At 38.1% G+C, this 27,592-nt stretch overlaps 1 long non-coding RNA gene across 1 annotated transcript; it reads right to left on the minus strand.

Moving 5' to 3' along the window:
- Window positions 1-20,756: 20,756 nt before the first annotated feature.
- On the minus strand, window positions 20,757-25,465 carry LOC133643423 (uncharacterized). The gene is made up of 3 exons (XR_009824691.1): window positions 25,332-25,465; window positions 24,791-24,837; window positions 20,757-20,951 (listed from the first exon to the last, which is right to left on the minus strand). It is a non-coding gene; the product is annotated as an uncharacterized LOC133643423 (long non-coding RNA).
- Window positions 25,466-27,592: the final 2,127 nt, after the last annotated feature.

A 27,592-nucleotide genomic window follows, 5' to 3' on the forward strand; every position in this document is an offset into this window, starting at 1 on the left:
AAAATAAGGACATTTCAATGTGACCCCAAACTTTTGAACGGTTGTGTTTGATTGATTGACTTTTATTAGTAGGTTGCACAGTGAAGTATATATTCCGTACAATTGACCACTAAATGGTAACACCCGAATAAGTTTTTCAACTTGTTTAAGTCAGTGTCCACTTAAATTGATTCATGATACAGATATATACTATCAGAAATATACTATCATCATACTTATTCATGTACTAATTTTAAGGTATTTTTGGGTTCATTGAGGTTAGCTAATTTGACTTGTTTTGGAAAGTTTTGACAAGCCAAATGTTCTTGTTCTATTGGCAGATAATTTTGTTTAGTTCAAATAAAATACCTCTAATTTTTGTATTTTTTATTCTTGTTTTTGAACACTGACTTTTTGCAGTGCACGCATTTGCCAAACATGCAAACTCTACACAGAGATTCAAACCCTCGATCTCCTGACTGCGAGGCCGACGTGTTTACCACCAATAAATGAGTCATTTTCAGCCACTGTTTTGGGGCAATCTGACATGTAGACATGCAGTCTGCGTCCGAGTCTGCCTTTGCTATAATAACACCATTTAGCTCATCAGAGACGTATAAACATTCAACTGCAATGAAACAAGGTCAGAGTTCTTTTTTTCACCCTCTTAACTTTTTTTTTCTCTCCCCCAGGCTGACTCAGAAAATCTCGTTAGGGAAGTGTCGACCCCGTGGCATGTGTCAACCACCCCAAAAAAATTAAGTACTGTTGAGAGGTTATTTTGGTGTACTTTTTGGAATAGAAATATTCCATCATAAGTTTTAGCAAAGATAAAGAGTGCTATAAAGACATTTTTTGTTGTTGTTTTGTTGTTTTGTTACTATGGCATGGAACAACTATGAAACTCTGGCATGAAACAACTAACATAACTATGGCATGGAACAACTATGAAACTCTGGCATGAAACAACTAACATAACTATGGCATGGAACAACTATGAAACGCTGGCATGAAACAACTGTTTCATGCTATGATAACTATCATAACTATGGCATGGAACTATGAAACTCTGGCATGAAACAACACAACTATGGCATGGAACAACTATGAAACTCTGGCATGAAACAACTAACACAACTATGGCATGGAACAACTATGAAACGCTGGCATGAAACAACTGTTTCATGCTATGATAACTATCATAACTATGGCATGGAACTATGAAACTCTGGCATGAAACAACACAACTATGGCATGGAACAACTATGAAACTCTGGCATGAAACAACTAACACAACTATGGCATGGAACAACTATGAAACGCTGGCATGAAACAACTGTTTCATGCTAGAGTTTCATAGTTGTTCCATGCCATAGTTGTGTTAGTTGTTTCATGCCAGAGTTTCATAGTTGTTCCATGCCATAGTTATGTTAGTTGTTTCATGCCAGAGTTTCATAGTTGTTCCATGCCATAGTTGTGTTAGTTGTTTCATGCCAGAGTTTCATAGTTGTTCCATGCCATAGTTGTGTTAGTTGTTTCATGCCAGAGTTTCATAGTTGTTCCATGCCATAGTTGTGTTAGTTGTTTCATGCCAGAGTTTCATAGTTGTTCCATGCCATAGTTGTGTTAGTTGTTTCATGCCAGAGTTTCATAGTTGTTCCATGCCATAGTTATGATAGTTGTTTCATGCCAAAGTTTCATAGTTGTTCCATGCCATAGTTATATTAGTTGTTTCATGCCAGAGTTTCATAGTTGTTCCATGCCATAGTTGTGTTAGTTGTTTCATGCCAGAGTTTCATAGTTGTTCCATGCCATAGTTGTGTTGTTTCATGCCACATTTTCATAGTTGTTCCATGCCATAGTTATGCGAGTTGTTTCATGCCAGAGTTTCATAGTTGTTCCATGCCATAGTTGTGTTAGTTGTTTCATGCCAGAGTTTCATAGTTGTTCCATGCCATAGTTGTGTTAGTTGTTTCATGCCAGAGTTTCATAGTTGTTCCATGCCATAGTTATGTTAGTTGTTTCATGCCAGAGTTTCATAGTTGTTCCATGCCATAGTTATGTTAGTTGTTTCATGCCAGAGTTTCATAGTTGTTCCATGCCATAGTTATGTTAGTTGTTTCATGCCACAGTTTCATAGTTGTTCCATGCCATAGTTATGTTAGTTGTTTCATGCCAGAGTTTCATAGTTGTTCCATGCCATAGTTGTGTTAGTTGTTTCATGCCAGAGTTTCATAGTTGTTCCATGCCATAGTTGTGTTAGTTGTTTCATGCCAGAGTTTCATAGTTGTTCCATGCCATAGTTGTGTTAGTTGTTTCATGCCAGAGTTTCATAGTTGTTCCATGCCATAGTTGTGTTAGTTGTTTCATGCCAGAGTTTCATAGTTGTTCCATGCCATAGTTGTGTTGTTTCATGCCATAGTTTCATAGTTGTTCCATGCCATAGTTATGTGAGTTGTTTCATGCCAGAGTTTCATAGTTGTTCTATGCCATAGTTGTGTTAGTTGTTTCATGCCAGAGTTTCATAGTTGTTCCATGCCATAGTTGTGTTAGTTGTTTCATGCCAGACTTTCATAGTTGTTCCATGCCATAGTTATGTTAGTTGTTTCATGCCAGAGTTTCATAGTTGTTCCATGCCATAGTTGTGTTAGTTTCATGCCAGAGTTTCATAGTTGTTCCATGCCATAGTTATTTTAGTTGTTTCATGCCACAGTTTCATAGTTGTTCCATGCCATAGTTATGTTGTTTGTTTCTTGCTATGCTATAGTTTATGATAGTTGTTTGCTTCACGCTATTGTCACGCAACCCTCTACGTAAGTCTTGTTTATTTCATGCCACAGTTAAGAGAGTTTGTGCCTGTTATTTGGTAGTTAGATTATTAAATATGTTCCTACCTTTAAGTCGTGTCCGGAATAGTCCGTTTGCATCCTGGGAGAACAAACCTCGCAGTAAGCTGCGACAACCCCGTTATGACAAATTTACAAAATCCAAAACTAGTGAAGTTGGCACGTTGTGTGATTCGTAAATAAAAACAGAATACAATGATTTGCAAATCCTTTTCAACTTATATTCAATTTAATATATACTGCAAAAACAAGATATTTAATGTTCGAACTGAGATTTTTTTTTTTTTTTTTTTCAAATAATCATTAACTTAGAATTTAAAGGCAGCAACACGTTGCAAAAAAATTGGCACAGAGGCATTTTTACCACTGTGTTGCATGGCCTTTCCTTTTAACAACACTCCGTAAACGTTTGGTAACTAAGGAGACCAATTTTTGAAGCTTTTCAGGTGGAATTCTTTCCCATTCTTGCTTGATGTACAGCTTAAGTTGTTCAACAGTCCGGGGGTCTCCGTTGTGCTATTTTAGGCTTCATAATACACCACACATTTTCAATGGGAGACAGGTCTGGACTACAGGCAGGACAGTCTAGTACCCGGACTGTTTAACTATGAAGCCACGCTGTTGTAACACGTGGCTTGGCATTGTCTTGCTGAAATAAGCAGGGGCGTCCATGGTAACGTTGCTTGGATGGCAACATGTTGCTCCAAAACCTGTATGTACCTTTCAGGATTAATGGCTTCACAGATGTGTAAGTTACCCATGTCTTGGGCACTAATACACCCCCATACCATCACAGATGCTGGCTTTTCCACTTTGCGCCTATAACTGTTTTTTTCCCTCTTTGTTCCGGAGGACACAACGTCCACAGTTTCCAAAAACAATTTGAAATGTGGACTCGTGAGACCACAGAAAACTTTTCCACTTTGCGTGAGTCCATCTTAGATGAGCTCGGGTCCCAGCGAAGGCTTTTGCTTTGCATAGTAGAGTTTTAACTTGCACTTACAAATGTACCGACAAGCTGTAGTTACTGACAGGGGTTTTCTGAAGTGTTCTTCAGCCCATGTGGTGATATCCTTTACACATTGATTTCTCCAGATTCTCTGAAACTTTTGATGATATTACGGAGCGTAGATGGTGAAATCACTAAATTCCTCGTAATAGCTTGTTGAGAAATGTCGTTCTTAAACTGTTTGACAATTTGCTCACGCATTTGTTCTCAAAGTGGTGACCCTCGCCCCATCCTCGTTTGTGAATGACTGAGCATTTCATGGAAGCTGCTTTTATACCCAATCATGGCACCCACCTGTTCCCAATTAGCCTATTCACCTGTGGGAAGTGTTTGATAAGCATTCCTCAACTTTATCAGTCTTTTTTTGCCACTCATGCCAGCTTTTTTAAAACATGTTGCAGGCATCAAATTCCAAATGAGCTAATATTTGCAAAAAATAACAAAGCTTTCCAGTTCGAACGCTAAATATCTTGTCTTTGCAGTCTATTCAATTGAATATAGGTTGAAAAGGATTTGCAAATCATTGTATTCTGTTTTTATTTACGACATACACAACTTACCAACTTCACCGGTGTCCAAGTCACAGGTGGAGAAAATCCTCAGTGCTGAGCTCTGTAGAACTTGCACCTGGCTCGCTGACAACAAGCTATCCATCCACTTGGGTAAAACAGAATCCATCCTGTTTGGGTCCCACATCAAACTTAAGAGAGTCAATGACTTCAACATAAAAGTAGGTGACAGTGTCATCACCAGGGAAGATGAGGTCACCTACCTAGGTTCCATTCTAGAGGCTAACCTTTCCTGTGATAAAATGGCAACCAAGGTAATCAAAAAGGTTAACCAACGAACGACATTTCTCTACAGAATTTCCTCTCTGGTCAACAAAAGCACCTTGAGGATTCTGGCGGGAACTCTCGTTCAACCCTTTTTCGATTACGCATGCACCTCCTGGTACCCTAGCACCTCCAAAACCCTCAAATCTAAACTCCAAACATCTCAGAACAAGCTAGTCAGGTTACTGCTAGACCTCCACCCCAGATCCCACCTCACTCCTACCCACTTCTCTAAAGTGGGCTGGCTCAAGGTGGAGGACAGAGTTAAACAACTTGCACTGAGCCTAGTCTATAAAATCCGCTACACCTCCCTGATACCGAAGTACATGTCAAACTACTTCCTTAACGTAAATGACCGCCATAACCACAACACCAGGGGGAGCTCCACTAACCACGTTAAACCCAGATTCCGAACTAACAAAGGTCTTAACTCATTCTCTTTCTATGCCACATCAATGTGGAATGCGCTCCCAACAGGTATAAAAGAAAGGGCATCTCTATCCTCCTTCAAAACCGCAATAAAAGTTCACCTCCAGGCAGCTACAACCCTAAACTAACACCCTCCCCGGATTGCTAATAATCAAATGTAAACAATCAAATGCAGATACTTTTTCTTTTGCCTTCTGATCTCTCTCTCTCTCTCTCTCTATGTCCACTACTTGATGTCCATAGCCCCCCTCCCCACCCCCACCCCCCCTCCCTCCACACCCCTGATTGTAAATAATGTAAATAATTCAATGTGATTATCTTGTGTGATGACTGTATTATGATGATAGTATATATGATAGTATATATCTGTATCATGAATCAATTTAAATGGACCCCGACTTAAACAAGTTGAAAAACTTATTCGGGTGTTACCATTTAGTGGTCAATTGTACGGAATATGTACTTCACTGTGCAACCTACTAATAAAAGTCTCAATCAATCAATCAATCAATCAATCAATCAATCAATCCACACATACATAAGCAGTCCAAGAGAAGCAACGAACAACATCATGCTGTTGTTATGATATAATATACTTTCAATGACAGCTAAAGCTTGCTATACAAATTGATATTATTAGCTAACAACACCTAAAAGTAATGCGCATGCATGCGTTATGTACGCATGTAATTAAGTCATTAAGTAGGAGAGGGCGGGATATGCTGTGTAAAACACATTGGAAAGCTAGCGCCATCTATGCATCTGTGTATATGTTGCAAACAGCCTCTTTAATAAACATTAAAACATTTACTTGCAGTGATAAAAAAACAACTGAGCATAAAGTACTCTGTGCGAAGACAACATTATTGTTTGATTTCCATAACTGTTAAGACGGGGCTTTGTGCGGCACGACGGCGTTTGATTGATTGCCTCCAAATTTATGTTGTCTCTGCAGCGCGAGCATTTGTGGCGATGGCTCAGCTAACCTCTATCTGGAAGCTCGGAGCGACAATAAAACACTCGTCAAGCAGGACACAAATAACGAGCCGGCCTCTGGAGCAGAAATCTCGGGCAATCTAATTTGCGATTAGTTTGATGTTTTATTTACAACGCTCACGTCTGGATCGTTTCTGCTTCACGTTTTATTCCAACACGTTGGCATCTTAGGTCCCCTTCTATACATAATCCTCTCTGTTGGAACAATTACAAAAGCTGCTGTGTAATTTTCTGCTATTGTTTCCTGAAGTCTAAACTTGTAATTCTTGATGTAGAATTCCACCCCGATGAGCTGAGCGTTGACTACATAGCTTGTGTATGAGGCGCTTTATTGTGTACGATATTTACCCTTTAGCTATTGAAGATGATGTCGGACATCGTTTCCATGCCTACCGTTCTCTGGGATAGCTGTCTGATGATTAGGGATGTACAGTCTTGGTCAAACGTTTACATAAAGAACATAATGTCATGGCTGTCTTGAGTTTCCAATCATTTCTACAACTCTTATTGTTTTGTGATAGAGTGATTGGAGCACATACTTGTTTACATGGGATTAAAGGCCTCACCTTTTCTCCTCCAATCATATTGCTGAGTATTGTGGCCAATTTTTGTTTTATCTGACATCACATGGACAAAGATAAGACCTTCTGGAGGAAAGTTCTGTGGTCAGATTAAACAAAAATGTAGTTGTTTGGCCACAATACCCAGTAATATGTTTTGAGGAGAAAAGGTGAGGCCTTTAATCCCAAGAACAGCATACCTACCGTCAAGCATGGTGGTGGTAGTATTATGCTCTGGGCCTGTTTTGCTGCCAATGGAATCGGTGCTTCAAATGGGACAATACAAAAGGTGGATTACCTCCAAATTCTTCAGGACAACCTAAAATCATCAGCCCGGAGGTTGGGTCTTGGGCACAGTTGGGTGTTCCAACAGGACAATGACCCCAAACACACGTCAAAAGTGGTAAATGAATGGCTGAATCAGGCTAGAATTAAGGTTTTGGAATGGCCTTCCCAAAGTCCTGACTTAAAGAAACAAGTCCATGTCAGAAAACCAGCAAATTTAGCTGAACTGCACCGATTTTGTCAAGAGGAGTGGTCAAAAACTCAACCAGAAGCTTGTGGATGGTTACCAAAAGTGCCTTATTGCAGGTAAACTTGCCAAGGGACATGTAAGCAAATATTAACATTGCTGTATGTATACTTTTGACCCAGCACATTTGCTCACATTTTCAGTAGACCCATAATAAATTCATAAAAGAACCAAACTTCATGAATTTTCTTTGTGACCAACAAGTATGTGCTCCAATCACTCTATCACAAAAAAATAAGAGTTCTAGAAATGATTGGAAACTCAAGACAGCCATGACATTATGTTCTTTACAAGTGTACGTCAACTTTAGACCACGAATGTATAACGTTAGATTTTATCGGAACAATACCCTTATCGGTACTATATATGATTTGTGGAAATAAAGATGTGAAAAATGCATTGTAATTGACATTTCTATTAAACACCTCCAACATGATGCACTGTAACATCTCAGAGCAGGGAAGTCTTTTATCCACACCTGTTTTTGAAAACAGGTGTGCAGTGCAAGGTAAAAAGCAGTTACAGTATGTCATCTTCTTGTAAAGACCACAAAGATCCATCACTCGGTTTCTATTCATTACAATTACACTCAGCTAGAAATATTATTTACACATGGCATTCATGTGCAAAACACAAACCTTTTACCACGTAAAAGGTTTGTGTTTTGCACATGAATATTTGATATGATAAGTTTGGGGTCACATTGAAATGTCCTTATTTTTGAAGGAAAAGCACTGTACTTTTCAATGAAGATAACTTTAAACTAGTCTTAACTTGAAATAAATACACTCTATACATTGCTAATGTGGTAAATGACTATTCTAGCTGCAAATGTCTGCTTTTTGGTGCAATATCTACATAGGTGTATAGAGGCCCATTTCCAGCAACTATCACTCCAGTGTTCTAATGGTACAATGTGTTTGCTCATTGGCTCAGAAGGCTAATTGATGATTAGAAAACCCTTGTGCAATCATGTTCACACATCTGAAAACAGTTTAGCTCGTTACAGAAGCTACAAAACTGACCTTCCTTTGAGCAGATTGAGTTTCTGGAGCATCACATTTGTGGGGTCAATTAAACGCTCAAAATGGCCAGAAAAAGAGAACTTTCATCTGAAACTCGACAGTCTATTCTTGTTCTTAGAAATGAAGGCTATTCCACAAAATTGTTTGGGTGACCCAAAACTTTTGAACGGTAGTGTAATATCACGTAAAATTTACGTGATATATCATATCAAATACAGTACAGGCCATATTTTATATTCCAATTTCTTCAAAAAAGCCACCAATTGCTCTGATTACTGCCTTGCACACTATTGGCATTCTCTCGATGAGCTTCAAGCACACCTGTCAAGTGAACACAATTTTCTTGAAGCTCATCGAGAGAATGCCAAGAGTGTGCAAAGCAGTAATCAGAGCAAAGGGTGGCTATTTTGAAGAAACTGGAATATAAAACATGTTTTCAGTCATTTTACCTTTTTTTGTGTTAAGTACATAACTCCACATGTGTTCGTTCATAGTTGTGATGCCTTCAGTGACAATCTACAATGTAAATAGTCATGAAAAGAAAGAAAACACATTGAGTGAGAAGGTGTGTCAAAACTTTTGGCCTGTACTGTATATCATTTAAATCAATACAATTAATTAGCATGTTACGTGGGTGTGCATTTTGTCACAATAGGAATGGTTATTTGTGTTTATGTTTATTTTATGTTCTTTATTATCTTTTTTTATTTATTATTATTACTTTTTAATACACTGTAGCATTTTGAGATTGTTTACTCAATATAAAGTGCTTTTTACAAAAAAAATATACTATTATTATTATTATCATTATGTTACACACAGACATATTTAAGTGACGGACCGGAAGCCATACTGAGTGTTGCCAGCTACCGATGTATGTGTGTGTGTACTCTATATATAAAAAGACTCAGTGACCACGTGTAATGCTCGATCGTCCAGTTTGTAATAAAGAGAAAGAAACATTCTAGATTTTTATATTACCTAAATTTTTCATGAGTGGATTAATATTGGCCTGTGGATTAATGGATGGCTAGGATGGTTGATACAACTTGACTCATCGTGAGTAAGGTGCGTTCACTTTGTGCGTGACTGAGGAGAAAACATTATTGTGTTACTAACTTTTGTGTGGTGTTGCTCCCTTATTTGTCACCATTCAAATTTGACTTTTGTCATGTCTGTGTGATCATGTTTGGTTTTAGTTATGTTCGGTTTTGTTTTTGGACTCTTTGTGCATTCTTGTTTGTTTTGTCACCATAGCAACTCATTAGTTTTCACCTGTCACGTCACGCACCTGTCTCACGCTTTGCGCTCGCACACCTGTCACTGATCATGTCACTGCTATTTAAGCCTGTCCGTTTCAGCTGATCGTGCTGGTGACATTATCCTATCATACCATGCTGCTTCTGATATCCTTTCTACCTTTCATTCGAAGCCATAGTTCCATGCCATAGTTTTAATGCTGTTCCATGCCAAGTAAGTTTTTGTTTATTGTTCATAGTTTCTGCTTTTGTGCAAGTTTTGTTTCATTAGTCAAGTTTGTTCTCCGCCATTGTGCGCGCCTTTTGTTTGCTTCCTTTTTTGCAGTTTGTTAGTATTTTAAATAAAGTATGTACATACATTCACGCCTTGCCTGCGCCAACTTTCCTTTGCATTCCAGTAAAACACAACACCCCAAGGACCACGTCTTGACAACTTTAATGTGCAGCAGCGGCAGCTGAACTGAATGTGACAGCGTGTCATAATAATATTGCTCAGCCGGAACAAAAAAATACTGATAGCAGTATCGTTAGTCCAGAATCTTCACGGTCCTCATGGACGGACCTAATTAGGAAACGGTACCAAAAAATACCGGTACTGGGCAGGGCCGGCCCGTGGCATAGGCCGTATAGGCAAATGCTAAGGGCGCCGTCCATCAGGGGGCGCCACGCCAGTGCCACAAATGTTGGAGAAAAAAAAAAAAAAGTTGGTACTATTATTTCTAAATACAAAAAATAATCCCACGTTAATTAAAATGCATAGTAAAGCCTATTTAATAGAAATATTGTTACAACATTACGCCCCCCCACCCCCCGCATGGTGCGCCCCCTCCCTTCAACACAAGATGTCAAAACGGCCAAAACTGTCAGGTGCCCAGGGAAGAAAAAATAGAAAAGAAGAGGAGGAGAAACGAGAAAAAGACAGAGGTAGCAGGTAGGTAACGTTAGCCTACATGAAATTATTTGTCTGTTACAGAATGTGATAGTAACCTGGCTTTTTTTAGCATTAAGCTAATGTTACATGAATCAGCAATTGCTAATCAATAAATAGCTAGTTCTGTTTTAACGTCGGGTTAATATTGTGGAGGGGGCTAAATTGTTATGGAAAATAATAATGTAACGTTAGGTAATTACAGTACTCCCACCTTACATTCCTCAGGGACATTTGTATTAGATCTTTTAAGCAGGTGTTTTCTGTTTACATTGTTATTGCCTTCTGGTTAGCTAATGTTTGCCCTGCAGGTAATAGTCACTTTTCCACCCCTTTATATATTAGGTATAGTTGTAAGCCTAGTTGTTAAAGTGCACATCATTAATGTTAATTAAGCAATATCACATGAGAGGGAATGCTGTTTTTTAAATTTGAGCACTGCTGTGATTCGGTTAAAGATATTCATAACATAACATTCTCATATAATATATTAATTTGCTTTCTTTAAGTAAAAAAAAAAGGTCAAAGACAAAGCTATTCGGTTTCTTGTGAGTATATACACTTCACTGCCGATGTGGGGGGGCGCCACCTAAAATCTTGCCTAGGGTGCCAGGTTGGTTAGGGTCAGGCCTGGTACTGGGTATACATCCCTAGTGCTGAGGGTACATAATGGAAACCTCAGCAAAGTGTATCTTTCTCCTGATACACTACCAGAAATATTTTGTCACCATTTCAAAGTTGATTTTATTGTGTAGCAGTGGCAGCTGAACTGAATGTGACAGCGTGTCATAATAATACCGGTCAACCGGAACAAAAAATACCGATAGCAGTATCGTTAGTCCAGAATCTTCACGGTCCTCATGGACGGACCTAATTAGGACCTGGTACCAAAAAAATTCCACAAATATTTTGTCTTTTTCTCTTCTTTCTGCAATGTGGCTTATGTGTCATTGTGTGCTGGCTGACATCACTAATTAGCTAAGACAACCAAGGATCAACTTAAAATCACAGAAAAAATTGCCTTAGGCACTAGCCTTGCGAGCAACCTGATTTGACTCCATTAGGGTTTTTTATACATGATGTACGTATATATGTAATGTAATAACTGGCACATTTATAATAACATGTTATAATTACATACCGTATTTCCTTGAATAGCCGCAGGGGCGCTAATTAATTTAAAACCCTCCTGTCACTCCGGCGTTTACCGGAAGCCTGCGGGATGGCCGTGCATGCGCTAATTATTTTAAAACCTCTTCTCACTCCGGCGTTTACCAAAAGGAATGCGGTAAATTTAGGCGTGCGCTTTGAGTGTGATGTAAGCATACCATCATGAAAAGCACATTTAATTAAAAAAAAAAACATTATGGTCTTACCTGTACTTATAAATGGAGTCCATTTGCAGCTCCTTCTGACCAAAAGCATCGATAACTTGTTTATAGAAGTCTTCCTTATTTTCTTTCTTCAGTTTTAAAAGTCTCTCTGTCTTGATGGAGATATTCCTTTAATTATTACCTCCTGCTTCCATTGAAAGTCCAGTTTAGAAATCTGTTTTATTTTAGATACCGGTATGTAATCCTCCATGTTAAAAGTTCAGGCGAGAGAAAAAAAATAAAAAAATCTGTTGCTGCGTGTTGTCACTTCTTCTGCAGTACCGGAAGTCGCAAGAAGGATCACTAGCGCCCTCTACCACCAGGAGGCGGGAGTCATTTAATGACTCATACCGTATTTGACACACGCAGCTACGGTATATTAATAAAACATAGCTGCTTACTGTTCTTTTTAGCATACTGTACCGGTATTCAATAGCTTGTACTTTAAATCCTAGTGAATAGCTCTTGATCTTTTTTCCTTTGTGCGATTGCAAACTACTGAAAGCAGCTTCCTCCATTTTGAAAATGAGGACAGGTAAAGCGTCACTCGTGACGTAACGAATTTGACCCGGCGGAAGTTCTAGACATATGCTAAATATTTTGCGAAACGAGTTTGACCCGGCGAAAATTATAGACATGCGATAATAAAATTAATATTTTGCGAAACGAATTTGATCCGGCGTTAATAATGAACCGGCGATAAGGCCAAGCATGCGTTAATTATTTTGAGAAACGAGTTTGACCGGCAGTAATTCTAGACGTGCGAATACTATATTCCCTGCGCCAATTCAAGGACATACGGTATTTTTGATTAACTAATTCAAAAAACGTATTACTAGGGATGATACTCGAAACCGGTTTTCCCGGTTGTTCGATAGGAAAAGAACCGAATCCCTTTTTGAGAACCGGTACTCGTTATCGAGACCACTATAGTAAAGAAAAAGAGTTGGTTCTTTATTCGAATCCCTCGGAACGAATCCCATCCCGACCAGAAATGCCCCTTGAGACATCACAAGAATTTACGTCACGTAGCTCAGTCATTAGGCGCAGATAGCTTTTACGACCAACCGGAAACATAGCAACCAGGCTAGCAACGCACCTCCTTTACGGCAGCTGTCGCAACGTTCTTAAAGCAACCACAGCACATACGTATATATATATATATATATATATACACACACAACATATATGACATCTCCCTTTTTCAACTTTTGTTTTTCTTTCCTTGTAAACAAAACAAAATCACACTGTAGATGTGTTGTCTGTCTAATTATAAATAATGCAGACCAGGCGTGTTGGCTGAGTTCTTGACGTTTACTTTCACGGGTGACGACATGCAACAACACTTTTCGGGGCTACAGCGCATGCTCGTCACTCCCGTTGCATGCTGGGTAGTGTAGTCGTTATATTCTCTAGCTCATAACATCACATCTTTCCCCCTATAAAGAAAGATTTTAACTCAATAAAGTGTATTTCTTTTTTTAGCTTTAACTTTTATTTTTTTTTAGCATTGTAACCACATTTGCAAAGAACTTTTCTCTTCATAGAATTTTCTTTCAATAAAGAAATAAAGTGAAAAAATGTCAAAGCATCATAACAAACAGTTATGTTCCAATAGCAGCAGAAGTGCACTTTTTGGAGAGCTGTATTATTTTCAGTTTTGTGCCCAAGGGACTGATTTTATTTAACACTATAGTATTATTTATACACATATAGTGATCACAGAGACAGGTTGTTTTTGTGTTACTGTATATATTTGTTTTTCTGAAAAATCCCATTTAATATACTTTGGGTAACAGTCAATATTTATTTTTTTATTAGATTTTATTTTTTTCTTATATAATAAGTGAGCTTTTGTTAAACCAAATATTGTGTGTTTTTTTTCCATATACAACAACCTATCTGGACTCCATAAGAGAATCCATTAGGAATCGGTTCGATAAGAGGATTCGATAATAGGCTCGAACTCGATAATTTCTTATCAAACATCATCCCTACGTTTTACAAAATGTTTCCCTTTTCATCACTAATTACTAATTTCAGGAAGAAGTCGTATGTCGGAACACAAGCAATTGGCATACATTGGCAAACAGTTGTAAAACAAACACTGCTGTGTTGAGCTTGTGGACCATAAGTTCTTCTGGGACAAAGCACCAGTCCACCTGGGGGATGATTGGGGTTGTGATCAGTTGAGAAACAATACATTCTAGGGTTAAACTGGTGTTAGGTTCTTGGTTGGTTTCTTTTGTAATCTGACTTTCAGTGTGCTGAAAAGATGCGGCAACCTGTTCTGCAGCAACTGTTTGTCTTGTATGAGTACTCATTCATCCTCTGATGGAAGTACACATAAATGAGTACGCTTTGGTAATGAGAACGGGCACACTGATCAGTCACAATGTTAAGACCGGTGACAGGTTTACTACCGAAACAGAGCTGCAATAATTCCTCTCCTCATGAGACTTTAATGCTCAATTTTTATTGCATGTTTAAAAGAGGGGTGTTAAATTATTTTGATAGTCTTTCTAATTTGCGGCGCTGTTGAACTGTAGAGGTTTGGACTGTATTTCGTGGCAATCAGTCATGTAAATGGGGCGCACAAAATGTCATTAACATTCTGTTTGGCCAACTTCATAAACTTGACAGTCTGAAACACAAGATGGAGGTTTATAGAAATCTGAGCGTGCCGTTTATTTGGCACTTTGGCGTTTTTAGAAGGAATTTCTGTCCTTAATGCTGAAAATGACAAGACTTTCTCAAGCAGCATCAATTTGGAAAACTGAAGCCTGAAAAAAAAATAAAAGGACATCAGTGTTTCCCATAAACTGCCAAGATACCTGTGGCGGTGGGGGCGTGGCTATGGGCGTGGTCACCATGATATCAAGTAATTTGCATCATTTACTACAATGATACGATTTTCTCTAAAAAGGCTCAAAAAATGTATACTTACTAATTAATAATAACAGTTTTGTTTTAAACGTCCATCCATCCATTTTACAATATAATTACAACACTTTATGTACATATTTATATACAGATTTGAACAATAAGTTATTCACTGAAATATATTTATTAATTGTGGTTCTTACAAAAAATATATCTTATAAAATATAAAAGCTAAAATGTCTCTACAGAAAGCTAGAAGTATCCAACGATGATTTCAAATTAGAAATGGTCACAGCTGATGAGGTGTTTAAAAAATTGAGCGCGCGCCACCCTAACAAGGCCACCGGCCTTGATAATATTCCCTCCAGATTCCTCAGGGACTCTGCCTCCATCATTGCCCCGATCATCACGCACATAATAAACCTATCAATTACACAAGGCCAAGTACCAAAAGATTTTAAGATAGCAAGAGTAACTCCCCTCTTTAAAAAAGGAAGCAAATTGGAACCTGGCAACTACCGACCTGTTTCTATTCTCAGTTCCATTTCGAAAGTAATGGAGAAAATAGTTTATGAACAGGTCGATAGTTACCTTGCCACTAATAAACTCATGTACAAATTCCAATCCGGCTTCAGAACTAACCACTCCACTGACACATGCCTTCTCTATCTGACCGACCACATCAAACATGAGGTGGACGCGGGCAAATACTGCGGCATGGTCATGCTGGACCTTCAGAAGGCCTTTGACACCGTTAACCACGCTATACTGTTGGATAAGCTCAGAGCAATCGGATTTAACAAAACCTCTTGGAGCTGGATGCAGTCTTACTTGGAGGGGAGGGAGCAGGTGGTAGAGGTGAACGGCACCGTGTCCCCCCCCCCTCTCGGTGAGCTGTGGAGTCCCCCAAGGCAGTATATTGGGACCTTTACTGTTCCTAATATACATAAACGACATGTCATCGGCATGCGACTGTGAATTGTTTTTGTTTGCGGATGACTCTGCCCTGCTGGTATCCGGCAAGGACAAGTCACAGGTGGAGAAAATCCTCAGTGCTGAGCTCTGTAGAACTTGCACCTGGCTCGCTGACAACAAGCTATCCATACACTTGGGTAAAACTGAATCCATCCTGTTTGGGTCCCACATCAAACTTAAGAGAGTCAATGACTTCACCATAAAAGTAGGTGACAGTGTCATCACCAGGAAAGATGAGGTCACCTACCTAGGTTCCATTCCAGAGGCTAACCTTTCCTGTGATAAAATGGCAACCAAGGTAATCAAAAAGGTTAACCAACGAACGAGATTTCTCTACAGAATTTCCTCTCTGGTCAACAAAAGCACCTTGAGGATTCTGGCGGGAACTCTCGTTCAACCCTTTTTCGATTATGCATGCACCTCCTGGTACCCTAGCACCTCCAAAACCCTCAAATCTAAACTCCAAACATCTCAGAACAAGCTAGTCAGGTTACTTCTAGACCTCCACCCCAGATCCCACCTCACTCCTACCCACTTCTCTAAAGTGGGCTGGCTCAAGGTGGAGGACAGAGTTAAACAACTTGCACTGAGCCTAGTCTATAAAATCCGCTACACCTCCCTGATACCGAAATACATGTCAAACTACTTCCTTAACGTAAATGACCGCCATAACCACAACACCAGGGGGAGCTCCACTAACCACGTTAAACCCAGATTCCGAACTAACAAAGGTCTTAACTCATTCTCTTTCTATGCCACATCAATGTGGAATGCGCTCCCAACAGGTATAAAAGAAAGGGCATCTCTATCCTCCTTCAAAACCGCAATAAAAGTTCACCTCCAGGCAGCTACAACCCTAAACTAACACCCTCCCCGGATTGCTAATAATCAAATGTAAACAATCAAATGCAGATACTTTTTCTTTTTCCTATGCCTTCTGATCTCTCTCTCTCTCTCTATGTCCACTACTTGATGTCCATATCCCCCCTCCCCACCCCCCCCCTCCCTCCACACCCCTGATTGTAAATGTAAATAATTCAATGTGATTATCTTGTGTGATGACTGTATTATGATGATAGTATATATGATAGTATATATCTGTATCATGAATCAATTTAAGTGGACCCCGACTTAAACAAGTTGAAAAACTTATTCGGGTGTTACCATTTAGTGGTCAATTGTACGGAATATGTACTTCACTGTGCAACCTACTAATAAAAGTCTCAATCAATCAAAAAAACTCTTAAAGCTCTGCCCCTTTAATTAGTGCATACTAAATAATTTAACTTTAGCCTACTACTACAACCATATTATTTACCAGCAACATAAAGTGAAACAGAGGCAGAGGTGTCCTGCCACAGTCAGTAACAAATAAACAGAAAACAGTAGTGGTCAAATACAAATAAGGCAACAAGAGAAGTATCCTACACTTCTCTTTTGTAAAGTAAATCTGAACAGCCTATATGGGCATCTACATCAACTATATGATTTGCCTGAGAAGCTGGACAGGACAAAAAAATAAAAATAAAAATAAATTTTTTTTTAAATTTTTTATTTTTACATTCATTCATTTGTGGCGGCCCGCCACGAAAGAATTACGTCCGCCACAAATAAATGAATGTGTGGGAAACACTGGACATACATAGGTAATACCAAATGGACCAACCCATTTCATCACTCTGTGCCTGATCTACTAAAGGTTTGGCCGTATTAAAACATGTGCAAGCTGGAAAGTGCACACAAAGCTAATCTACTTAGCTCGTGCTCAGAGGATTGCAAAATCCAAAGCGCAATCCATTGTGCCTGTCTTCATGTATATACAGAATATATGCTGATTATTAGAACACCCACAATACTGGGAGAAGGAGATGCAAATATAATAATTTAGCCCTAGCAATATGATTTATCAAGACTGAAACTGTTTTGCTGCCACTGTTTTGCGTCTATATTAAACAAAAATTACACAAAAATCGAATATATGTTCATTCAAAATGCAAAAATGCATGTTTATCTGTGTAATGACAAATTGAACCAGAAGCAGTGTTTTAGGTCCGTGTAGGTCCGTGTACTTTCCGTTCATTCTATTTCCAATTCTGAAACGCAAATCAAAACATAAAATTAGGGCCGCTTTTCGATTTTTATTTATTATGTTCATACAAAATGCAAAAATGCGTGTTTATCTGTGTGATGACACATTGAACCGGAAGCAGTATTTTAGCTTTTCCTTTGCGTTTAGCATGTTTTTTGCATAACTTTGTTCAGCAGGAGTCCCATCATTGTTTTTAAAAAGTGTCATTATATAGTTGTTCAACTTTTGTTTCAGAAATGAAAATTAGTTTTTTTTAAAACATTTAAGAATTGGAAATAGAATGAACGGAAGGTACACGGGTCCATGTACCTTCCGTTCATTAATGACACTTTTTTAAAAAGGAAAAAAGGACAAAGGTGTTAGCACTATGCTAAAAACATGCTAAATGCGAAGGAAAAGCTAAAATACTGCTTCCGGTTCAATTTGTCATCACACAAATAAACACACATTTTTGCATTATTGTGTTTATCTGGAAAAATAAAAATCTATAAAAGGAAAACTGCACAAAGTCACATTTTTTGGGGCATTTTTTTTGTGAAAATCAACCCTTTTTCTGTGTGTTTTAAAATCTGCCATAAACAGCAACAATCGAAAAACGCTGCAAAGTATTTTGCTTTTCAGCAAAGTGTCTTTTCTGCGTCTGTCTCTCAGCAGCACATCCAACTCCCACTACTCGTCTCATCACGGCTGCTGCTAATAAAGGCGACAGGTGATTAGATAACAAGGACCACCTGGGCCATCTACGCACCTGTCGCTGTCTTCGAGGCCGGTCCTGACACACCCCGTTCCGCGGCAGGCCCGCAGGCCACGCCCCCCTCCACAGCGTTTGTATCTGTGTGATGACAAATTGAACCGGAAGCACTATTGTAGCATTTCCTTTGCGTTTATCATGTTTTTACCATAACGGTAACATCTTTGTTCAGCTGGCGTACTATTGTCGTTTTAAAAAAAGTGTCATTAAATACTTGTCCAATTTTTGTTTCAGACCATTTTTTTCTATTTTCATTTCTGAAACAAAAGTTGGACATCTATTTAATGACACTTTTTTAAAACGACAATAGGACAAAGGTGTTGGCACTATGCTAAAAAACACGCTAAACGCGAAGGAAAAGCTAAAATACTGCTTCCGGTTCAATTTGTCATCACACAAATAAACACACATTTTTGCATTTTGGATGAACATATATTCAATGTTTGTGTTTATCTGGAAAAATAAAAATCTATAAAAGGAAAATAGCACAAAGTCAAATTTTTGGGGCATTTTTTGTGTGAAAATCAACCCTTTTTTTGTGTGTTTTAAAATCTGCTATAAACAGTAACAATCGAAAAACGGCCCTAATTTTGTTTTTTGATTTGCATTTGATAATTCGAAATCGAATGAACGGGGCACTCTTAAATGTAGGTAACACCGGCCCGTGTACCTTCCGTTTATTCTTTTTCCAATTCTGAAACGCAACTCAAAAAATAAAATTAGGGCCGTTTTTCCATTTTTATTATATATGGCAGATTTTAAAACAGATGAAAAATATTGTATACATTTTTTTAGCATATTTTTGTGCTGTTTTCCTTTTATTGAGTTTTATTTTTCCAGATAAACACAAACATCGAAAAAAATTTGCAAAAACGCGTGGTTATCTGTGTGATGACATATTGAACCGGAAGCAGTATGTTATCCTTACCTTTGCCTTTAGCATGTTTTTTAGCACAACGGTAACATATTTGTTCAGCAGGAGTCCTAAAAAACTAGTTTCGGACCATTTTTTCTATCTACTTAATGACACTTTTTTTATATATAGGACTCCTGCTGAGCAAATATGTTACCGTTTAGCATGCTAAAAACATGCTAAACACAAAGGAAAGGCTGCTTCCGGTTCAATTTGTCATCACACAGATAAACACACATTTTTGCACATTTTTTTTGCGTTTATCTGGAAAAATTTGAATCCTTAAAAGCAAAACAGCACAAAGTCCAATTTTATGGCAATATTTGAATGAAAATCAACCCATTTTTGTTTGTTTTACAATCTGCCATATAAAATAAAAATCGAAAAACGGCCCTAATTTTATTTTTTGATTTGTGTCAGGTTCAAACACTGATGACATCTATTAAACAAGACAAGAGGCAAATAATCAAACAGAGACAATTTGGACTCAATATATTGACGAGAGTCGCCTTTACACTGTAGCCTTGCTCAGTATCTTAGCATGCTCTGCCAAAAGATTGTATGCCTCCTTTTATTTTGGACCCTCCCCGACCACGGCTGTTACCAAAGGACAAAGGTCGCAAAAAGTTCACAGAAAAGGTCGTAAACAATTCACAGAAAATGTCAGTTCAAAAAGAGTTCGTAAAATAGTTCAAGAAGAGGTCCATAAAATAGTTCAGAAAGAGTTCGTCTGGAAATTGGGCAGATCCTGTCATCTATCCGCTTTGAAGTCAATTACAACAATTACTCTAACAATTTGCGTTTCAGAATTGGAAATAGAATGAACGGAAGGTACACGGACCAACATCGTTATATTTTTATAGGAAAGCAGGTCAGTTATTTGCCAATCCGCTGAAAAAGGAACCAACGAGGCAAAGGTAAAAACGGCACACTTGAGGATGTTTACGCTATGCTGTGAGCTCCGATTCAGGGCTAAACTTCATCTATCTGCTAAAATGGTCCAATGTGAACCAGAGGTCTTGGACATCTATCCCACACAAAATAAAGAATAAAATTGGACTCCCAGTTTTATTCTGGTGTGTGGAAAAAAAAAAAAAGAAGTTGCTTGAGGTGTTTGATGAATGCTGGATATATTCTCCCTTGGCAAAAGCCCAGTCCACCACCAGGGACCCCAAGTACCTCGGCGGTGAGAGAAAGCCTCTTTTACATCTGCAGAGCTGTGTGCTTGTCGAGGGAAGGCGGGTAAAGGTCACCACATCTCCAACGAGGAAGGGGTTTGGTGGTAAAAACTTTGAAAAGGGCTGAGAGTGGGAGAGCGGTTTTCAAAGGCGTTTCTCTTCGGCAAACAAACTCGCCAAACCAGTCGACAACTTTGCAAGCGGGGGGCCCCTGTTTGTTTGTCGATTCACGAAAGACCTTCCCCGTGCTTTAATGTCGACCCCGGTCTCGTCTCTTGTCATCTTAATTGCCAACTGGCGAGCAAGGAGAAACGCTGAAGGGTCAGCAGCGGGGTCACACGTGTAGGAGGACGAGTATTCCTACCCCCAGCAAGAGTCACGTTCTGAAGTCATCTCCAAAGTGTTCAACCAAGAAAAAAATAAAGGGCAGACTTTTTAAACTTTGTAATGGTGTTCCTAAATATGTTTTTACACAATACTGTATTTATAACAACTCCAACCCTCATACTGTTTATTTAAATATGCATTATAACAAATATAAATAGGCTATGGCTTTACCAGTTTTACTAGAATTAATTAATTCAGATTTTTTGAATATTTGATTGGTAGAGATAGGAATGAAAACTTTTGAAATATAAAATAATACAAATATATGTGTGGAAGTCGCTTCCTAGCAGTTCGGCACAGGAGCCGAGCGTGCAGTTTTAACAACGTTTTAATGGGCATATATATTTGTCCAACTCTTTCTCCAGTAGAACGCGACTTTTCAGTCACGTCCGTATCCTCTCTCCCCTCCTGCTCCCGGCCGCTTACTGTTAAAGGCCTACTGAAATGAGATTTTCTTATTTAAACGGGGATAGCAGGTCCATTCTATGTGTCATACTCGATCATTTCGCGATATTGCCACATTTTTGCTGAAAGGATTTAGTAGAGAACATGGACGATAAAGTTCGCAACTTTTGGTCGCTGATAAAAAAGCCTTGCCTGTACCGGAAGTAGCGTGACGATATGCGTTGGTTGTGGAGCTCCTCACATCTGCACATTGTTTACAATCATGGCCACCAGCAGCGAGAGCGATTCGGACCGAGAAAGCGACGATTTCCCCATTCATTTGAGCGAGGATGAAAGATTTGTGGATGAGGAAAGTGAGAGTGAAGGACTAGAGGGCAGTGGGAGCGATTCAGATAGGGGAGATGCTGTGAGAGGCGGGTGGGACCTGATATTCAGCTGGGAATGACTAAAACAGTAAATAAACACAAGACATATATATACTCTATTAGCCACAACACAACCAAGCTTATATTTAATATGCCACAAATGAATCCCGCATAACAAACACCTCCCCCCTCCCGTCCATATATCCCGCCAATGCAACTCAAACACCCGCACAACACACTCAATCCCACAGCCCAAAGTACCGTTCACCTCCCCAAAGTTCATTCAGCACATATATTTCCCCAAAGTCCCCAAAGTTACATACGTACACATAGCGGCACGCATGTACGGGCAAGCGATCAAATGTTTGGAAGCCGCGGCTGCGTATTCGCGGTACCGCGTCTGCGTATCCAACTCAAAGTCCTCCTGGTAAGAGTCTATGTTGCCCCAGTTCTCCACAGGCCAATGGTAAAGCTTGACTGTCATCTTTCGGGAATGTAAACAATGAAACACCGGCTGTGTTTGTGTTGCTGCAGCCGGCCGCTAATACACCGCTTCCCACCTACAGCTTTCTTCTTTGCAGTCTCCATTGTTCATTAAACAAATTGCAAAAGATTCACCAACACAGATGTCCAGAATACTGTGTAATTTTGCGATGAAAACAGACGACTTAATAGCTGGCCACCATGCTGTCCCAAAATGTCCTCTACCGTGACGTCACACACAGGCGTCATCTTACCGAAACGTTTTCAGCAGGATATTGCGGCGCAAAATTTAAAATTGCAGTTTAGTAATCTAACCCGGCCGTATTGGCATGTGTTGCAATGTTAAAATTTCATCATTGATATATAAACTATCAGACTGCGTGGTCGGTAGTAGTGGCTTTCCGTAGGCCTTTAAAGACAACAGATGATTAGATTAACACGTACCACCTGTGAAATCTAATCACCTGCCAGCTGTGTCTCGCCGTCAGCACTGCCACGCCCCCGTCTGATGGTGCTCTGTCCTCAGCACCATGGACAGAGGCGGTGACCTTTGCTCCTGCAGGCAGCGCTGGCCACCCCCCCCCCCCCCCCACACAATACATATTTTGTAATCATTTTCAAAGCCAAATAGGACACACAAGTCCTTACATCAGCAGTGTCCAAAGTGCGGCCCGGTGGCCATTTGTGGCCCGCAGCTAATTGTTTACCGGCCCGCCACACATTCTGGAAATGCTATTGCAAAAATAAACAAAGAACATTCAAAAAAGTGGAACGAGGTGAAATCTAACGAGAAAAAGTTGACACAAAGCTGCCATGCAGGCTGTTTTTTTTTAAAAAATTTTGTCTTTCTTTTTTTGCCATTGTTTAAAAAAAAAAATAATGACAAAAAAATCCATGTAATAATGAATTATTTTCAAGGCTTCAGTTACTTCAAATATTTCACTTTAAAATGTCTTATGCGGTAAATATTGCATATATTGTGCAGATGCCATGTAAAAACATTAAAGTTTTATTTGACAGAAGAGCATAAAACCAAAAAAATAATAGTTTAAACTAGGGATGTCCGATAATATCGGCCGATAAATGCGTTAAAATGTAATATCGGAAATTATTGGTATCGGTTTTTTTATTATCTGTATCGGTTTTTTTTATTTTATTTTTTTTATTTTTTATTAAATCAACATAAAAAATACAAGATACACTTACAATTAGTGCACCAACCCAAAAAACCTCCCTCCCCCCATTTCTTTCTGTTATCAATATTCTGGTTCCTACATTATATATCAATATATATATCAATACAGTCTGCAAGGGATACAGTCCGTAAGCACACATGATTGTGCGTGCTGCTGCTCCACTAATAGTACTAACCTTTAACAGTTAATTTTACTCATTTTCATTCATTACTAGTTTCTATGTAACTGTTTTTATATTGTTTTACTTTCTCTTTTATTCAAGAAAATGTTTTTAATTTAGTTATCTTATTTTATAATTTTTTAAAAAAAAGTACCTTATCTTCACCATACATGGTTGTCCAAATTAGGCATAATAATGTGTTAATTCCATGACTGCATATATCGGTTGATATCGGTATCGGTTGATATCGGTATCGGTAATTAAAGAGTTGGACAATATCGGAATATCGGATATCGGCAAAAAGCCATTATCGGACATCCCTAGTTTAAACGTAAAATGGACAGATATATCTGAAGTTGATCCTGTAACTTAAGTGTTGAAAGTAAAAGAAAAACCTAATAAAAATGTATCACTTTATGAGTGGGGCACCTTTTGGATCCCAAATATATTTAGTGGTATCGTATTTATCTTTTCACTGTGATTACCGTACTCAAAAATATTAAAGAATTAAAATCAATGGTGTCCTGCATTATTGGTCTTTTAATGCTCTAATTACTAAATACTGCATATTTCAGTTTTACTATAAAAAACTTAGTTGTTTTTGACAGAAAAGCCATAAAACGTTTTTTTTTTTTTAAATTACTTTATTTGAACTTGAAGTTGATATAGAGATTAACTGTAAGCGTTAAATAAAAAATAATAATTTTACTTATTTTTAACATTTTAATGACTGAGACCCTTTATGGACCCCGGGATCCCTAAAGGTAAAATAAATTAAAAAATTGATATATTTTGTTATGTTTTGAAAATGAAAAATATCAAAATGGCCCCCACATGCTTTAATTTTTCCATGTGCGGCCCTCATTGGAAAAAGTTTGGACATTTTTATTTTTTATCTTTTTACTTTTTTGAGCTTCAATTTCTAATTAAATTTCAGTCTTAAACAAAAATATTAAACACATCATGTTTTTCTTTCATCAATGACACAGGTTTAAATTTAGCAAAATAGTTAATGCTATGCAAAAAGTAAATACGATAAACTAACAGGATAACCATGTATACTAATTTAAACATGTGACATAATGTGATCGAAAAGCCTTCAAAAAAGGTACGCAGACCCACAATTTCCCCCCCCAAAAAGTGCAGTTCCTCTGTAAAAGAGGTTGAGAGCGATGTGTTTTTGAGGAAAGACAACCTGAGGCTGTTTGAACAAAAAAAAATGAAAAAGTGCCTTACCTGAATGGGTATGGTGCGTGTAAGTTCCGTTCATTCTATTTCCAATTCTGAAACGCAGATAAAAAAACAAAATTAGGACAATTTTTTGATTTTTATTATTTATAGCAGTGGTCCCCAATCACCGGTCCGCGGACCGATTGGTACTGGGCCGCGCAAGAAATTAAAAAAAAAATAAATAAATAAATAAATAATTTTTTAAAAAATTAAATCAACATAAAAAACACAATATTTACATTATATATCAATATAGATCAATACAGTCTGCAGGGATACAGTCCGTAAGCGGTCATGATTGTATTTTTTTATGAAAAAAAAAAAAAAAAAAAATCCGCCCCCCCCATCCCCCCCGGTCCGTGGGACAAATTTATAGTACTGCAATTATAGCCCAATCATAAGCATGCAAAGTAGAATGAAAATAAAGATATAATATTTAGTAACATCCATTTCACAGTTTCACTTAAACATCAAACAAATTCTTATTAGCCTAAATATATCTAAAATTCAAACAAATGACATAAAGAAGGAAAGAAAAAACACTTACTTCTAGAGGATGAACACACACTGAAAAGTAATGCAGCAAATGTGATGATTTTAGCTGAATGTAAAGCTGCTTTTCTCTGCACAAGAACTGAAAGAATGACCGTGACAAACACTTTCCCAAGTACAGGTGCAAAAAATCACTAATCAATTTAACTGCAGCTGCAACAAAATGAGCAATCAACTACTGTGCCCTCAAAACACATCAGTTTAGAAATCAAAGGGACACTCTTTCTTAGAAAAAAGCAGATTAAAACATAATTGTTAAAAATAGAGCTTAGGGAATTCTTAATACTAGCAATGACAACATTTAGTTCTAACCTTATAATCAATGCAGGGAAGTCAAACATTTCAAATTAATAGAAAAAGATTTCAATAATACTTACTTAGCTGACATTAAAAGCAGTATATTGTGTCCACCCATGTTCAACAAAGAAAAGGGATGCAAATGGATCCAGCATGTTTGGTGCTAATGTTAAACTCATAACGTCCTCACATTGAAATGCCAATCAACTACAGCAGGGGTGTCCAAACTTTTTCCACTGAGGGCCGCACACTGAAAAATCAAAGCAAGCGGGGGCCATTTTGATATTTTTTATTTAAAAAAACAATACAATATATGTATAAAAAATATACATTTAGGCCTCCACTCAAGCTTGATCCCGGGTACCCCAAAGGGTTTTGGTCAAAAAAATATAAAAAATGTGTCATTATTCAGTATTATTATTTTTATTATTATTCAAGTTTTAAATCTCTAGATCAACATTAGGTCTATCTGTCAATATAATGTTTTTAAAGATTTAAGTTGAATGCTCTTTTTGTCAAAGAAAACCCAGTTTTTTATGGAAAAAACCCAAAATATGCAATATTTTTACCCAATAAAATTTTTAAGTGGAATATTTGACATTATATAATAATTGGAGCCTTAAAAAGGTCAATAACTCATAACACCATTGATTTTAATTCATTATTATTTTTTGAGCAATGACACTTAAAAACAAATCACACTAACATTATTGGGGACCAAAAAGGGTCCTACTCAATAAAGTGTAAAAAAATAAATTATTATTTTTTTTTACAGTTTACTTTTAACACAATAATCTTAATAATCTCAACTTCAGATCTATCCGCCAATTATACATTTTATTGTTGTTTATGTTTTTTTTTTGTTCGTTTGAGGCCCTTCTTTAAAAAAAACAGCTCAGTTTTTTATATGGCAAACACAAAATATGCAACATTTTCCACCAAAAATATCTCAAAGTGGAATATTTAATGTGACGTAATTGGAGCCTTGAATAGGTCAATAATTCATAATGACATCGATTTTGATTCATTATTATTTTTTAAAGAAAGAAACAGCCTGCATGGCAGCTTTGTGTTATTAGAGTCAACATTGCAACATTTTCTTGTTACATTTCACCTGTTTGCTCTTTTATACCATTTTTTATGTTTTAAATTTTTTTCAATCGTATTTTTAAAATGTGCCGTGGGGCCGTTAAAAAATGACCTGCGGGCCGCAAATGGCCCCCGGGCCGCACTTTGGACACCCCTGAACTACAGCAACGATAACTAAACACTGACTTGGCCCATTCATCATGTCAAACATTAAAGAATAAACTTATCTTTTTTATTTTATTATTTTTTTATTTTTAGATATACCCTGCATGGTATGTGTGAGTAGGGGGCATTGTCGGGATGAACGATGACCTGGGAAAGGAGGTGTGGCCATTTTTCCACCAGGGAGTGGTCTTGGTGAAAAATAAATACTTGCAACGAACTCAGAATACTGAAGAACCCCTAGTTTGACCCCTCACAAGTTACTTAAGGCCAAATTAAGCATTTTTGAATTTTCGAAAATCGGTTAATGGTACCCGACTTTGTGCAGTTTTTTACGAGCTTTCGTCCAGGAGTTGAATTTCAACTTTTTAGGACATGTTACTAGACACCTTTATACTTGCCAACCCTCCCGTTTTTAGCGGGAGACTCTATATATTCAGCGCCTCTCCCGATAACCTCCCAGCAGAAATTCTCTCCCGACAAACTCCCGGTATTTAACCGGAGCTGGAGGCCACGCCCCCTCCAGCTCAATGCGGACCTGAGTGGGGACAGTCTGTTCTCACGTCCGCTTTCCCACAATAGAAACAACTTGCCTGCCCAATGACGTCATAACTGTAGAATGATCGAGGGCGAGTTCTTGGTTTCTTATGTGGGTTTATTGTTAGGCAGTTTCATTAACGTCCTCCCAGCGCGGTAACAACACACAAC

Source organism: Entelurus aequoreus, linkage group LG26 (genome assembly GCF_033978785.1).
Source record: "Entelurus aequoreus isolate RoL-2023_Sb linkage group LG26, RoL_Eaeq_v1.1, whole genome shotgun sequence".
Classification (NCBI taxonomy): Eukaryota; Metazoa; Chordata; class Actinopteri; order Syngnathiformes; family Syngnathidae; genus Entelurus; species Entelurus aequoreus.